The sequence below is a fragment of the Diabrotica virgifera genome, chromosome 4 (genome assembly GCF_917563875.1).
Source record: "Diabrotica virgifera virgifera chromosome 4, PGI_DIABVI_V3a".
In the NCBI taxonomy this organism is placed as follows: domain Eukaryota; kingdom Metazoa; phylum Arthropoda; class Insecta; order Coleoptera; family Chrysomelidae; genus Diabrotica; species Diabrotica virgifera.
Genome location: NC_065446.1, coordinates 33,026,063 through 33,042,523, shown reverse-complemented (window position 1 = coordinate 33,042,523; position 16,461 = coordinate 33,026,063). Strand labels below are relative to the sequence as shown.

Genomic DNA, 16,461 nt, shown 5'->3' with positions numbered 1-16,461 from the left:
TGACTTCTGACTGGCTGTACATTTTGCCTATTATTTTGATTATTAGGGCGTCTTATTATGTTGTGATAGTAGCTACAGCTACAACCTTTATAGTTGGCTGTATGGGCACCTCCACAAAGTGCACATGTTGCTGGAATGTCCCTTGTTTTTGTGCAGGTTGATGTGCTATGGGCTCCCCCACACTTACGCAGACAAAAGGTTTATAACAGTAACCCTTGGTGTGTCCATATTGTTGGCATCGCGTGCATTGAGCTGGTCCATAGTTAGGTTTTGGAGGTTCTACTTGTATGATTAAATTTTGCATTATTTGTATTTTATATACATCTTTGTTATTAACCGCAGGCTCTAAATCCACAAAGATTAAGAGGCTCCTTAGTTCTTTTGTCCTTGGCATTCAGGATATTTCTGACTTGATGGCCTTTTGCATTGAGTTCTTTCACTATTTTTTTTGTATCCATAGTGTGGTGAAGGTGTCTGATCACTACTCGAAATGCTCGTTCTTCTTTGAGTTGGTATGTGTGGTGTACAATTTTTTTCTCACGCATATACGTTATTAGTTGCCTGTAAGTCTCAACAGTATCACTGATTTTTTTAATTGTATTATCTGCAAGTGTTTTTGTACTGTAGTGCTCATCATCAATGGCATCTCTTAAACTTAGTATCATTTTCTAATAATCTATTACTCCGTACACAAATATTGGAGGCGGTTTTATAGTTTTAGCTTCGGTGATATCTATTTATTGGTCTGTTTGACTCTCTTCTACAGTTTCTTCTACAGGAAGCTGACTATATCTATTGCTTATATCTATGTCGGAGTTTTGTGAGTTGCTTCTTCTGATCTTCCTTCTTTTTGTATTCGTTACTTGTTGCCATTCGTTCTCGTTGGCTACGTGTTGTTCTAGCTCTTCATCGTCACTTGTAGAGGACAATCCGTTTCTGACTGGTTGATGGTATATGTTGTGTTTTTTGGATCATTGGTACCTGATGTATGTAATTTTATTGATTAACTGATACCTGCTGAGTGTAATTTGCTTGAGAAGTATCAAAATGTTGTTGAGATAAACAAGAATTATTATTATTCAATGCTGCTTGAGTTATTGGTTGAGTATTAATAAATTGTTGTACTTGCATATTTGTATCTGCTACACCCTGTATTTTGGTTTGCGAAACTAGCTGTCTATAAGGATCTCCAGGTCCATTACTAGCTGGTAAAACATTTATGTTTTTATTTCACTTAAATTAGCGCTGGGTTCAAAAACTCATTAAATTTCAATGTAAATGTAAATAAATATTTCGATAATTGTTTTTAAATTATAGGTATCGGTTTTTAACAAAAATTCCGGTTCGAATTTTTATCGTGGCCTACGTTGCTTGATGATTAAGGCAATACATCCGCACAGCACGAGAGGCGATGCGGTACTTTTTCGTAAAATTGATAATAAAATAGTTATCATAACTGTAATAAAATGATGTTAAGTACGTATCCGTAATTTGAGAAAAAAATTTTTCAATTAGAAATCAATTTTCAATGTTTGATATTCTGAAATATAAAGTTACTTTACTTTTGAACGAAAATCATATTTTTGACATACCTCGTACAAAATTGATAAAATTTGATATTTGATGGTTGAGTTCTAGATTTTAGATCATGGGGTGAATTTTATGAAGAATAACGTTTTTTTCAAAATTGATAATAAAAAACTTTCCCATATGGTTCCTGGATACGTAGACATAATGTATAAAAGTTCAAAAAAATTTTTTCTGAATTTTCAAATTGTAATGTCAGATTCGGATTCAGCATAATTAAAAACAAAATAGAAACATGTTTGATCAAAGAAAAATGATGAATTCAACGATATTTTTAAAATTATTCATACAACACAATTATTTTTATTGTTTAAACAATTAATAAACAATTAGCGGCAAAATCTGTGAGTATAACTTTTTATTTTAATAAATATATAAAGTGATGAGCGCGCTAATAACCGGCAAAATAACGCAAAAGATGGAAAACATAATACATTGCGCAACAAAAAGAGATGAAACTAGTTGAGGTGAAAATTATCGTTACAAACGTATAAATTAACATTACATTACACAGTTTCCCACCTTTAGGCGTATCAGAGGAGTATGATAATGACAACTGTCACTGTGACAGTAGAATTTTATAAAATACTCCTGCCATAGACGTCTAAAGGTGAAAAACTATGTAATTGTATATTTAAACTAGCAAAAAAGTTTTAGAAAAATATAGATAAGCTTAATAAACGTTTAGTACTTTTATGTCGATTTTTTATGTTCGTATTTTGTCGATTGTAATCAGTAGCCAGTAAGTAATTTTTCAAGTCATACTGAATGTAAGTGTACTTGAAATCTATTACTTTGCTTTTGAAAATTTCCGACAATTATAATTAATCAAATCTTTATCAGACAAGTTAATGTAATTACCTATTTTAATTATTTACATAATCATAATAGTTCAATATAGATATTATTGATTAATATAGAAGTTATAGTCCATTCACTCACGGTAAAATGTTTCAAAACCAACAGATTTTAAAGAACTGCTTGGATTGACATGACTGACATGAAATTTGGCATATACATAGCTAACATATCAAAGAAAAAAAGTTAAGCTTTTGCCTTGTAGTAATGTTCTTTAAAGGTAAAATATTGCAAAACCTTTGGATTGACATTAAATTTGGCATACACATAGCTATCAAGTCAAAGAAAAAAAGTGATATTGGGCCGATGTGTGCTTTTGCCCTAGGGGTGAGTTTCACCCCCTTTCGGGGGTGAAAAATATATGTTCGAAATAAGTCCGGAAATGGATAAAATGACTAATTCTAAGCAACTTTTGTTCTATAAAGTTTTTTCACCAAATTATACTTTTCGAGTTATTTTTCTACAAAATAACCACGTTTTCTGACGGTTTTTCGCAAATAACTCAAAAAGTAAGTATTTGGTGGAAAAAAAATTCCTATCAAAAATATAGCACGTAAAAAAGTGAAAAACTTGGTGTATATATTAGGTCACTGTACTTCGTAGAACCAGAGTTATAGCTAATGAAATATAGGTTCATATTCGTCAAATTCCAAATCGTATATTTTAACGTGCCATAACCAAAAAACGAAGCACTTTTTTGGGAAGACCTCTATTTAACTTTTTGAAAGTGTTTAAAAAAATGCTTATTGTTGTTTTTAAAAACAAATTTTTAGCATCAAAAGTAAACAAGTTACACTCAAAATAAAGTTGGTCCCTTTTTTTTGCAAGAAATCGGGAAAATCCTAATTAGCATTTCAAATGAACTTAATTGTTATCACTTCACAAGTTTTTTACTCGCGTATGTATTGATCATACGATCTGTAAGTTTCACCGGTTCAAAGTCCTTATTTTTGAAAGAGCTGTAGTTAAAAGGGCTTGAACGAGTCACTTATCACGAGTGTATGCAAATTTAGAAACATCGAATCTTGACCAATTTTTGTCTTACAGAAAAACAAAAAATACAAAATATTCAGAAAAGCAAAGCCGACTTTTTTTTATTGTTTAAGACTTTTGGTATCTCTAACAATTTTTAAGTTATTTTGAAAAAAAAGCATTTTTTCAAAATTAAAATTTTTAAAGATTTTACTTTAAAACCAAATTTTTTCAAAATAAGCACTTTGAATCGATGAAACTTACAGATCATATATAAACACAACATAAGTAAAGTAACTTGTGAAACGGTAACGATTAATTTCATTTAAGTTGTTAATTGGGGGGTGATCTTCCTGATTTTGTTTGCCAAAACAAAAGGGACCAACTTTATTTTGAGCGTAACTTGCTTACATTTGATGCTAGAAATTTTTTTTATAAAAACAGAAATAAAGCTTTTTTTAAACACTTTAAAAAAGTTGTAATGTGTTTTCCCCAAGAATGCTTCATTATTTGGATATTTCACATTGAATTGTTCTATTTGGAATTTTTCGAATATGAACCTATTTTTCATTAGCTATAACTCTGCTTTTGCTAGGTATAGAGACCTAATATATACACCGTTTTTTTAGTTTTTTATAGGTTATAATTTTGCTAAGAATATTTTTTTCGACAGAATGCTTACGTATTGAGTTATTTGCGAAAAACCGTCTAAAAACGTGGTTATTTTGTTGAAAAATGAACATATTCACTTGCAAATAACTCGAAAAGTATCGATTTGGTGAACAAACTCTATAGAACCAAAGTTGCTTAAAATTAGTCAGTTTATCCATTTTGGGACTTAACTTGAACATATATTTTTTTACCCCCGAGATGAGATGAAACACCCCAGCGCAAAAGCACACATCGGCACCATATCACTTTTTTTCTATGACATGTTAGCTATGCGATGCGTATGCCAAATTTAATGTCAATCCAAGCTGTTCTTTAAAATTTACAGCAAAAACCTTGAAAGAATGTACTATTGGGGGTGAGTTTCACCACTTCTCAACGGTGATTAAATATACGTTCAGAATAAATCCCAACAACTCAATCATATAGAACTGGAAATTATGACTCTTTATAATAAAATTGCAAATTTAGGAAAAAACATCATTATATCATGAATAAAGGGACACGCAGGCATTAGGGGTAACGAAATGGTAGACAGGCTAGCCAAATCCGCCCTAGAAATAGGCGAAGAACTTTCCATGAACTTACTACCCATTTCGGATATTGATATTATTAGTGGACGACACCAAAAAGAAAATTGGCAAAGGTATTATCGAAACACGAGAACTGGTAGTAATTACAAACAAATGCAGCCTGAAATTTCCATTAAAAGATGGTTTCATTCTGTATCAAATCGCCATTTCATAAGAGTTATAAATAGATTGAGATGTATTCATGCTCTTACCCCCCTTCATATGTACAGTTTGGGTCTCACAGAGTCACCTAACTGTGAGTGTGGAAAAGAAGGTGATCTACTACATATTCTCCTCGAATGTTCAGATCAATCAGTCAATATAAACAAATTTTATGATAATCTTAATATATTAAAAATTCCAATTCCCGTCTACCTGAACAATTTGATATTTTCTGAAGATATTTTTTACTTTACTTAATCAGTAGACCCATTAGTACCTTTCGGTGTAGGGCCATTTATAATACAATTCATTAAATTACAATTCAATAAATTACAATATTTTACAATCTTCTTGAATTGTCCTAGCTCTTAACGAACTTTCTCCATTCCTTCCTATTGGATGCCATCTGTGTTGCTTCCTGCCAAGTCTTACCCTTACTCTGCAGTATCTGCGAAATGTCACTATTCCATTCTTTGATGGGCCTTCCTCTTCTATTCTTACCTATTGGTTTGGCTTCCCACACTCTTTTCACTTGTCTATCATTGTCCATCCGGGTTAGATGTCCGAACCATGCCAATTTTTTCTTCTTGATTGAGTCGAGTATCGGCTTGATTTTGAGTCTTTCTCTTATTTCTTCATTTCTGATTCTATCTGTTCTTTTTACTCCTATCGTTCTTCTGAGGTATTTCATCTCTGCTGCCTGTATTCTGCTCTGGTGTCTTTTGTTTAATATCCGATTTTCTGCTCCATATGTCACCGTAGGTCTATATATTGTTTTGTATATTGTCATCTTGGTCTTTGTTGATATTTCTTTGTTATTAAGGAATCCTCTATTTAGTGCTTGGAATAGTTTTCCTGTGTTTTCCATTCTGTTGTTAAGATCGTCCTCTATGGCTCCTTTGTTGTTGATTACTGTTCCTAAGTATTTGTATGAATTTGTCTGTATTAATTGATGTTGGTCTATCATTATTTCTATTTGATCTTCCGTCCCTTGTTTCCTTGATATTTTCATTATCTGAGTCTTCTCTTTGTTTACGTTTAAGTTGTATTTGCTTGCTTCTAGGTTCCATTTCTCTAAGTTGTATTTCAGTTTTTCTGCTGTTTCCGCAATTAATACTATGTCGTCTGCAAATATACACATCTCAGCGTTTATCATTTGCATTCTGTTCCAACCGATGCAGTATTTCTTGAAAGTTTTCTTACATTCTTTCACTATCTCATCTATTACATTTATGAATAGCACTGGGCTGAGACTTCCCCCTTGTCTAACTCCTTGAGTTGTTTCAAATGGTTCTGACTGTATATTTAACATTCTTACTGTATTTGTTGTTTTCATGTATATACTCTTTGTTGCTTCTATCAGTTCTTCGCTTACTTCCTTCTTCTTTAGGCTTTCCCATATATCTTTTCTTTTGACTGAGTCGAAGGCTTTTTCCATGTCTATAAACCTCAGGTATATTTCTCTATTTTTCTTTAATGCTTTTTCTATTACTTGTTGCATGGTAAATATATGGTCTTGTGTGTTGTGTCCTTTCCTGAATCCACTTTGTACGTCCTCTAATTTATGTTCTATTTCTTTTCTGATTTTCCTTTCTATTATGGTTTCGTATACTTTTGCTGCTACACATAGTAGTGATATACCTCTATAGTTCTTACAGTCTCTTGTGTTTCCTTTTTTGTATATAGGTATAATTACTGCATTTGTCCATTCTCTGGGTATTACTTTTCTCTTCCATATTAGGTTATATATGTATAACAATTTTTCTTTTGCTTTTATTCCTATATATTTCATCATTTCTGGTGCTACTTCATCGCTTCCTGGTGCTTTTCCAATCTTTATCTTTCTTATTGCTTCTTCTAGTTCTTCTTTTTCTATAGTTTCTGTATTTTCCGTGTTTCTTATGGATACTCTCTTTATGTGGCTTTCCTTCTCCATTGTGTTCACTTGATTTCCATTCAGTAACAGCTGGAAATGTTCCCTCCATCTTTCCATTATTGTTTTATCGTCATTTATTATTATTCCTTCCTTGTTCATTATTTGTTTCAGTTTCGTTTCTTTGTTGCTTCTTAGGTTTTTCAGTGTTCTATAAAATAATTTTACGTTTTCTGTGCTGTTTTCTTCCATTTTTTCTCCGAATTTTTCCCAACTTTTCTTTTTCTCTTTCCTAACTATCTCTTTAACTTTTGTTCTTTTTCTCTTATAATTTTCATATTTTTGTTGTGTTTTGTCTTGTATGTATTCTTTCCATAATTTCTTCTTTTCTTTTATTTCTCTTTTCACTTCATCGTTCCACCAAGACGTTCGTTTCCCTCTGTTGTTATTTCTTGTGGTTCCACATATTGATTTAGCTGTTTTTATCATCGCATTTTTAAATTTTCCCCATTCTTCTTCTATTGTTTCTGTTATTATATGTTCATTGTCTATTTCTTTCTCTAGCCCTTCTGTGTATCTTATTTTCGTTGTTTCTTCCCTTAGTTTATAAATTTTTATTATTTCTTTGTGTTCTCTTAGTCCTGTCGCCAGGGGGGGTACAACGGCCTCGTTAATTCAGATGGACTTACCCAAGTTTTTTTTATGTATTTTGACCCGTAGAACACGAATTTTTTGGGTAACAGTTGATCCGGATGTCGATAAGATTGTTATAGACCAAGAACTTGAGGAATCAAATAACAGCGATTTTTGGCAAAACAAAACAATATTTTGTATTTTTTGGGTCATTTTAAGCAAAAAATATTTCTACAAGTTTTTTAGTAGGATGCACAGTTTTCGAGATAAACGCGGTTGAACTTTCAAAAAATCGATAAACTGCAATTTTTAAACCCGAATAACTTTTGATTAAAAAATAAAATAGCAATTCTGCTTAGCGCCTTTGAAAGTTCAAGTCAAATTATGTCGGTTTTGATTATTTGCATTGCTAAAAATTTATTGTGTTATTGTTAAACAAAGCTACAAACAACTAGTGCGTGAGTGATGTTTCTATGATTTCTCATTTAAAATCGAACGAGTAGGTAGAATAGGTACTAGTGCAATCAAGACTATTTCTACGTTACATGCGTTAAAACGCATGTAAAAGCACGGGAAACCCTACGTGTTTATAGCTTTGTTAAACAATAAAAAAATAAATTTTTACCAATGCAAATAATCAAAACCGATATAATTTGACTTAAACTTTCAAATACGGTAAGCAGACTTGCTATTTTATTTTTTAATCAAAAGTTATTCGGGTTCAAAAATTGCAATTTTTCGATTTTTTTAAAGTTCAACCGCGCTTATCTCGAAAACTGTGCATCCTACGAAAAAACTTGTAGAAATATTTTTTACTTAAAATGGCCCAAAAAATACAAAATATTGTTTTGTTTTGCCAAAAATCGCTGTTATTTGATTCCTCAAGTTCTTGGTCTATAACAATCTTATCGACATCCGGATCAACTGTTACCCAAAAAATTCGTGTTCTACGGGTCAAAATACATAAAAAAAACTTGAGTAAGTCCATCTGAATTAACGAGGCCGTTGTACCCCCCCTGGCGACAGGACTATCTGTTTATGTTCTCATTTCTTTTTATTTCTTTTCTTTTGCTTTTGAATGTGGTTTCTAGTAGATAGTGGTCACTACCAATTTCATAACTCCTTTTCACCCTTACGTCTCTTATCCAGTTCTTCTCTGTTTTTTGCACTATAGTATAGTCTATAATTGATTGTTCGTCTCTTGATTTGACTTCTCTTGTGATCTTGTGTATCCTTTTATGTTGGAAGTGTGTGTTCATAATCACCAGGTTATTGTCTAGACAGAATTCAAGTAGTAATTTTCCATTTTTGTTTATTTTTTCCTCCCCATACGGTCCGATGACATTGTTCCATTTTTCTGCTTCTTTCCCCACTCTACTGTTCATGTCTCCTGTGATCACCATTTTCTCTGTACAATCATTTATCACTTCTTGTAATTTGTCCCAGAACTCATTCTTTTCGTTTTTTGTTGCGTCTTCATCTGGTCCATAGCATATGATTAGGTTTGTATTGGTTTCCTCTGTATCCATATATATGTCTACTCTTAGTATACGTTCGTTGTAATATATCCAATTTTTTACTTTGTTGATACTATCCTTCTTAATCAGGCACGCTACTCCTGCCTGAGCTCTCTTCGTTTCTTCCACTCCACTGTATATTAGTAACATTCCGTTTTCTAATATTATTGATCCTCTTCCTTTTTTCTTTGTCTCTGTTATAGCTACTATTTCAATGTTCTTATCTCTAATTTCTTCCCCCAGTTCTATTTCTTTCCCATTTATACCTCTTACATTCCATGATGCCATTTTCAAAATTGTTCTGTTCTTTTCTATGTTTAAGTTGTACTTCAATTTGTTTTTCCTTACGTTTGTGTTATTATCTTTAAATCTGGTCATGTCCCTGTTCTTTGCCTGTTTTGTTTCTCGGTCCATCATTGTGTTTTCTACAGCTAGTTTTTGAACAAGTTGGTTCTGTATTGTATGTTACTTTTTCTATCCGGCTTGTTTTTTGGTTCCATTTCCACTTAATGCCTTCAATAATTATGAATCCATATCCAATTTTTGTCCTTTTCCCATTAGTCTTTTCCTCTGCTGCTATCTTCCTAAGGTTTCTTTGTATTTCTATCTCTTTTAATGTTAGGTCACATTCTATATATACTCTATGTTGTTTATAGCTCATTAGTTTACCCTTGGCTTTCAGTATTTTCATTTTATCTTCGAATTTTTTACATTCTATAACACACATTGTTTCATTTATCTTTTGTACCCTATTTATTTCTGATTTTACTCCCATTTTTGCTTCTATGAAGTTCTCTATTTGTTCTGTTCCTATTGTATCTAGTGGTAAGCCTCTCATTATTAGGTTATTTTTCTTCTTTTCTTTCTGACATGCTTCCAAGGTTATTTCTATTTTATCTATTTTTTGTTTCATCGTAGCCATTTCTTTCTTTAGATTTTCATTTTCTCTTATTATTTCTTTCATTTGCAATTTGTATTCATTATTTTCCTTCCTAATTTCTTTTAGTTCCTCAATCATATTACCCATTGTATTTTTTATATCTTCCAGGTCCTTGTTTTTCTTTTTGTTATCGCTTGCTAATTGTCTCATTAGTTCCATCATTTCGTTCTGGCTGCTGGTTTCATTCGTTGATGGTTTCGACCTGTCTGGTGTTCGGTTCACTTTTCTACTCCTGCTAAATATATCTGGCTCCTCTTTGCTTTTTCTTTTACCGTCCTCATTAATGCTATCATTACCATCCGCCATCTTTCTTCCTATTCAAATTATTAAAGTAGGTATGTATTTATAAATACAAATATTAAATCAAATTAAAACCTACTTGATTAAATCAAATTAATTAAATTTTTTACTTTAATTACAAAATATTTATATATTATTCAATTTTTTACTTTAATTATAAAACTATTTAAATACCATTTAATATCTTATTTATTTATTTATATCAACAATTAATGTTCACTTGAATAAATTAGATTTATCAACAATGTCTTCTTCTTATCTTCAATATCTTCTTATTCTTCGATATCTTCTTATTCTTCAATATCTTCTTATTCTTCAATATCTTCTTGTTTTCGTTCAGAAAGCCGACTCTGTATTTTTCGATAGATAGATACCGAAGTACCTTAATTATAATTAAATCAATTTATTAGTAATTACCACTGCTGAAAGCAGCTTCGGCTAGTCCACCCATAGGACCTTGACTTCTTATCAGTGCCAAAAAACTTGACTATGACTGTAATTATTTTACTGTTAGTAGTTAAAATATAATTTTATTAAAACTAGGTTAGATTAATAATGTATGGATCTTACTTTCAATATTCTTTTTAAATTTACACTGTAAATTTCTTAACTCACTTATTTACACTTTGCAAATAATTTGGTGATTTTTCTGCTCGCAAAGCTTCAGTATTGAAGTTTTTTTGCGGAGCGGATTTAAATCGACCTCACTGTCTCTTTACCAGGACCGGACCTCTGAAGATATTAATATATTAAAAACAATTTACGATCATATCAAAAACTGTAAATATAGATTGTAGCAATAAAATTTACCCTGTATTTAAGAAATTTTGTTAAAACAAAGCAGGCATGTTTGTTAAAACAAAACAAACATGTTTGTTTTGTTGTTATTTTTTTTAAACTCTGTAGATTTAAGTAATTATTGTATATTATATGTAGTTGAAAAAAGAAAAGAACAAAAAAAGAGAAAAAGAAAAGCAAAAAAAACAGAAAAAGCAAAAAAAACAGAAAAAGCAAAAAAAGCAAAAAAAAGAAAAAAACTAAGATGTAAACCTCCGCGAGGTTGAATCGGGTTTACGTCCTAGCCTAGTAAAAAAAACAATTTATAAAAAATAACAATAAAAAAATATATAAAAAAATACAAATAAAATAAAAATATAAATAAATAAATATATAAATAAAAAAAACAAATTAACAATACAAAAAAAATACAACAAAAAATAAAAAATAAAAATTTACAAAAAAAAATGAACAACCAAAACAGAGTATTATTTAGATAATAATTATAGATAATAATGTTAGTTTGTTATGTATTTAGAGTTAGAAATACAGATTGAAATCCTCTGATTCCTCTGAATCCTCTGATTGAAAAATCAAATTTGTTTGTTTTTAAAATAACAAAATGTCTGGCTAATTGGCTCGGCCAAGGCCATCAAATTCACACACAAAAAAAGAGAATAAATCCGGAAGATAAGCTCACTAATTCTAAGCAACTTTGGTTGTAGCGAGTGATTTATCCATTTTCAACAAAAAAAAACACATTTTTGAATGGTTCTCCGAAAATAAATCAGGAAGTAAATATTTGATCCAAAAAAACATTTTATGCAATAATATAGCTTATGAAAATGTATAAAAATGGTGTATGTATGAGGTCTGCAGACCCAGTAGAAGCAGAGTTTAGCTAATGAAAAATAGGTTCTTATTCGTCAAATTCTGAATCGAATATTTCAACGGGAAATATAAAAAAAATGAATCACTTTTCGGGAAAAACTCATTATAACTTTTTAAAAGTGTTTAAGAATGATTTATTTTTACTTTTTAAAAAAAGTTTCTAGCATCACAAGTAAGCAAGTTACGCTCAAAATAAAGTTGGTCCCTTTTCCTGGTAAAAAAAATCGTGAAAATTACCCCCTAATTAGCATCCCAAATAAAATTAATCGTTACCGCTTCACAAGTTACTTTAGTTATGTATTGCTATACTATTTTTCATTAGCTACAACTCTGATTATTCTGGGAAAACAGATATTATACATATGTTGTTCACTTTTTTACAAGCTATATTTTGCTCAGAATATTTTTTTTTTCGATAAAATAGTTACTTTTTGAATTATTTGCGAAAAGCCTTCTAAAAACGTGGTTCTTGTGTTGAAACATGCACATATTCACTGGCAACTATCTCGAAAAGTATTGACTTTGAAAAGTATTTTGAACGTATAATTTTTCACCCTTGAGAAGGGTGACACTCACCCCCCAAGACAAAGTACACATCGGCACAATCACTTTTTTTCTTTGATATGTTAGCTGTATCTGTTCACAGATAGTGAATGCCAAATTTCATGCCAATCCAAGCGGTTCTTTAAAATCTGGAGCAAAAATCGTGAGTAAATGGTCTATTAGTTTATTTAGTTATTTATGATGATAGGCGGGATTTTTGCCATTTCCACATTAAGATGGTTGTTTTGTAATTGAAGCGTATTTATTACAGAAAATATTTTCATTGACTATGGATTTAAAATCTTTTGGAATATTGTTTTTCTAAATAATGCAGGCAGTGGCGTAGCTGAAGATTGGGGCCCCCCCGCGACAATTGTTGTGGGCCCTCATATTATAAACATTTACTAAAATATGTGTAAATTACAATGCTTTTCTTTAATAAGTCTTCATCGGTTCGTGTTAATAGATTTTTTGGGAATAGACATGAAAACCTATTAAACCTTCATGTCTCTTAATCCGACAAATCTAAACCTATTATAAGTTGTTGCAATATTATATCTAAATTTACATTGAAAAGATTAACTTCAAAACTTTTTTTGCTACAAGTTATTTTTTCGTCGCAGCTGAGCTCGTCGTAAATTTTTTTATATGTTTTTTCCGTTTATTTTTAAATTCCGGTTTAATCCCAAATGACCAAATCAAACGAAGAAAAGCTCAGACGTTTTGAACGAAAAATACGAACAATTTTCGGACCTCACCACGACATTAACACAAACCAGTATAGGATCAGAACCAACATCGAATTAAAAGCAATCTACAGTGACACCGATATTAAATTAAATTAAACAGACAAGAAATTAAATCACAGCGACTAAGATGGGCAGGCCACGTGCACAGATTTCATAACGAGAGACTTGTAAGATTGGTATGGGAGGAGATTCCTACAGGCAAAAGACCACACGGACGTCCCAGAACGCGATGAAGAGATAACATCCAATCAGATCTCCGAAAAATGAACATGCATTTGACTCTAGGTTGATGGAAGACCGAAGAAATTGGAAGAAAGTTGTACAGTCAGCCAGGACCCACCCAGACTTATAGCGCTACGTGATGATGATGATGTAAGCAAGATCAGAATTGCCATGTTAATAGCTAACGGACAGGACACTACTTGAGGATATGAGGAGATATTTAATATCAACCACGAAATATAATCCAGGGAAAAATAATAGGAAGAAGTATAGAGAGAAGAAGTATGTCTTCAGATGAAGTATGTAGTTTTCAATCCTAATAGCAATATTAATATTTAAAAATATTACAACATTACTAAAAGATTTTTAGATTGAAAACTTATTGGTCTATTTTCTTGGTAACACCTCCAAGGCTTCTAAAATTTGCAAGCCAGATGGATAAAAGTATAGAGAGAAGAAATATGTCTTCAGATGAAGTATGTAGTTTTCAATCCTAATAGCAATATTAATAATATTTAAAAATATTAAAACATTACTAAAAAATTTTTAAATTGAAAACTTATTGGTCCATTGTCTTGGTAACACCTCCAAAAATAAGATTGTTTTGCCTTCGCATTGCAACTGAATAAAAATGGAATTTTTATTTTATTTTTAAATATGTCTTCGTTGGGTTTAATAAAGTGGCTTGGTTCTAACTCCAATCAATTGTTCCGTGCAGCTGTATTTATGCGAAAATAGACATGGATGCGTCATGTGAAGAAGAAGATAAATATGTATTTATAAATTTAATTTTTTATTTAGATGTTATTACGTGCGCATTGCAAATTCATAAGCCAACACAAACAACTTTATTGGCTAAAGATGTATTGGAAAATATTAAAGTAGTGATAACTCCTTATATAAATTGGGTTCTTTCTAGTATATCAAGATTAATCCGGATATATCTAACATCTTGTACCTCATACAGTATATTGAACGTTTTGTTGTGATTTTAATATCAATATGGATTGTTGTACATAACATAACATAAGAAAATAATCCAACGATTATCAAAACAACTCTTTGTTTCCAATGATGTTGGAAACTAATAATTTAGTTAATTGTATTTTAAAAGTACTAATTATCAGATTAATTTCAATATTCAGATTCCCTAACAAAAAAACACTTAGTTTTCTATACTTCCACAAAATTTATTATAACTATAAGCTGTTTCGGCAGAGTGCCTTTCTCAAGTCACTTGACTTGAGGACACGTGAGTATTTTAGAAATTTATACTATAGTCAATAGTTTTGGTCGTTGTTGTACGCTTGGACTAATGTCCTGTGTCTTTCCTAGGCTTGTCCATCATTCGCGGTTGAGAAAAGGTCCTGTGACAACCCCTCCTTGTGGCCTCATAACAACAGAGATAACTATCATTTTTTAATGGCATGGACTTTATGTCAATCAGCCAGTCACAACATGAATAAATAGTTAAAGACCGTATGTCCATAAAATATCAATAACGAAGAAAAATTAGTTCAGTAGCTGTTGAGACGTAATTTAAGTACTGAAATAAAAAGATAGTACTAAGCTAAAGTAAGCTAATTATAGCTTGCTTTCAACATCATCGGTGTGTTCAAAAACGATCCACAAAAATTTAATAACAATAACATTAATATAAGTATAATAATATAAGAATAATAATAAACAAGACGGTGAGGTCCTCAAAGTTCCATAGCAAGTTTTTTCTTTGTTTATAACTATCATTAAACCTATTATTATTTCTATAGTCTCTTGTGTTTATACTGTATCTAGCCCCTACTGACAGTTGTATTTTCTCTCCTTGGTAGGCCAATTTCTTGAGGACAGAACTTGGAGCCTAGTGGCTGTCCTAACACCTGGAAAACAGCTAGTAACCAGCACATAGTGTAACCAGAGGCACCACCACTGGAACACCCACCTACTAGACCAGTAAGCAAGAACATAGACCCTTAAGTCGGTACCAATAAAACAATATAACCTCTATTTCTCTTTAATAAACCATATTTATATAATATACTGTGTCTATATCTAAGTCCTTCCTGTTACCCTCATTGTACACCTGAATATAGCGCTATACGAGAGTATTAATCTATTAACAGAGTGAATACAGGGTAAATTTATTGTACTTCGTTAATTCCACAGGTAGACTTGCAAGAGTAGGTATTTGACACTTCATCGTATAAATTGTTCACATTATATTTGGTAATAATAATATTAATTTAGTATGGTTACGGATATCTGATTCTTGCTTAACGTAGGTATATTTGACTATTCAGGGTGCATTTTTGTTAATCAATTATAGTATTTTATATTCATATTTTCTATACTGCAAGGTAATAACGGTGTAGTGTATGTGATAAGTTAGGGCCTTTTTAATACTTATCACATCTTATATTTAATAGTTCAATAGGCATTATATTTTCCTTATATTCTGATACAATTTCCCTATTTTGTTTCATTTTATGTTTTGATTTATGTTTAAATAAATGTTCATATCTATAGGTTGTTTTAATGCTCATAATCATCCAGGATCCCCCCTCTGTGAACCAACTGTAAACCACTGAGAATAGTTTTTGCATTTTATCATAACTACTTTTATATAACTTCTACCTTAAATTATTTTATTGTAACAGATGTATTCATAACATTTTTCAAACAAATTGCGTATTGTGTATATTTGATTTATTCTTGACCTTCCTACTTCCCAAGCTGCACTAATAGACCAGGGCATTTAGCACAAAATCGATTTATAAATACAGCACCTAGAAACTTGCAACTATTGGCATTATGTTCAGGATGATGCCAAGAAAAAATTCTACTACATAAAAATGGCTAAAATGCAAACTCGCATTTTAAAGTGCCTAAAATGCATTAAAAAGTGCATACACATGTCAAAAGATGTGTTTAAGGGCCAGATTTTGTCATTGTATTGTTTTTGGGGGTCGCTGAATACGAATATGCCATCAGAACCGACCACCGAAGCACCTGGTGCCCATCTGGAGTTTCAAGGGTTTTCGGCACTTAATTGATGAAAACAGATTAGGGGTTTTTTTTTTCTGGGGTTGCTGAACAAGAATACACCATAAAAAGTGACCCCCGATGCACCTGGTGCCCAGAAACCCTCCAAGCTCCAGAAGATAACATAACTTAGCAGTGACATTGAGCACCAGGTGGT

The 16,461-nt window shown here is 31.4% G+C and overlaps 1 protein-coding gene across 5 annotated transcripts in view; it reads right to left on the bottom strand.

Annotated features, from left to right (window-relative positions):
• LOC126883484 (sodium bicarbonate cotransporter 3) overlaps positions 1 to 16,461 on the bottom strand; it is a 362,811-nt gene that overhangs the window by 184,641 nt on the left and 161,709 nt on the right. The window lies entirely within an intron of this gene.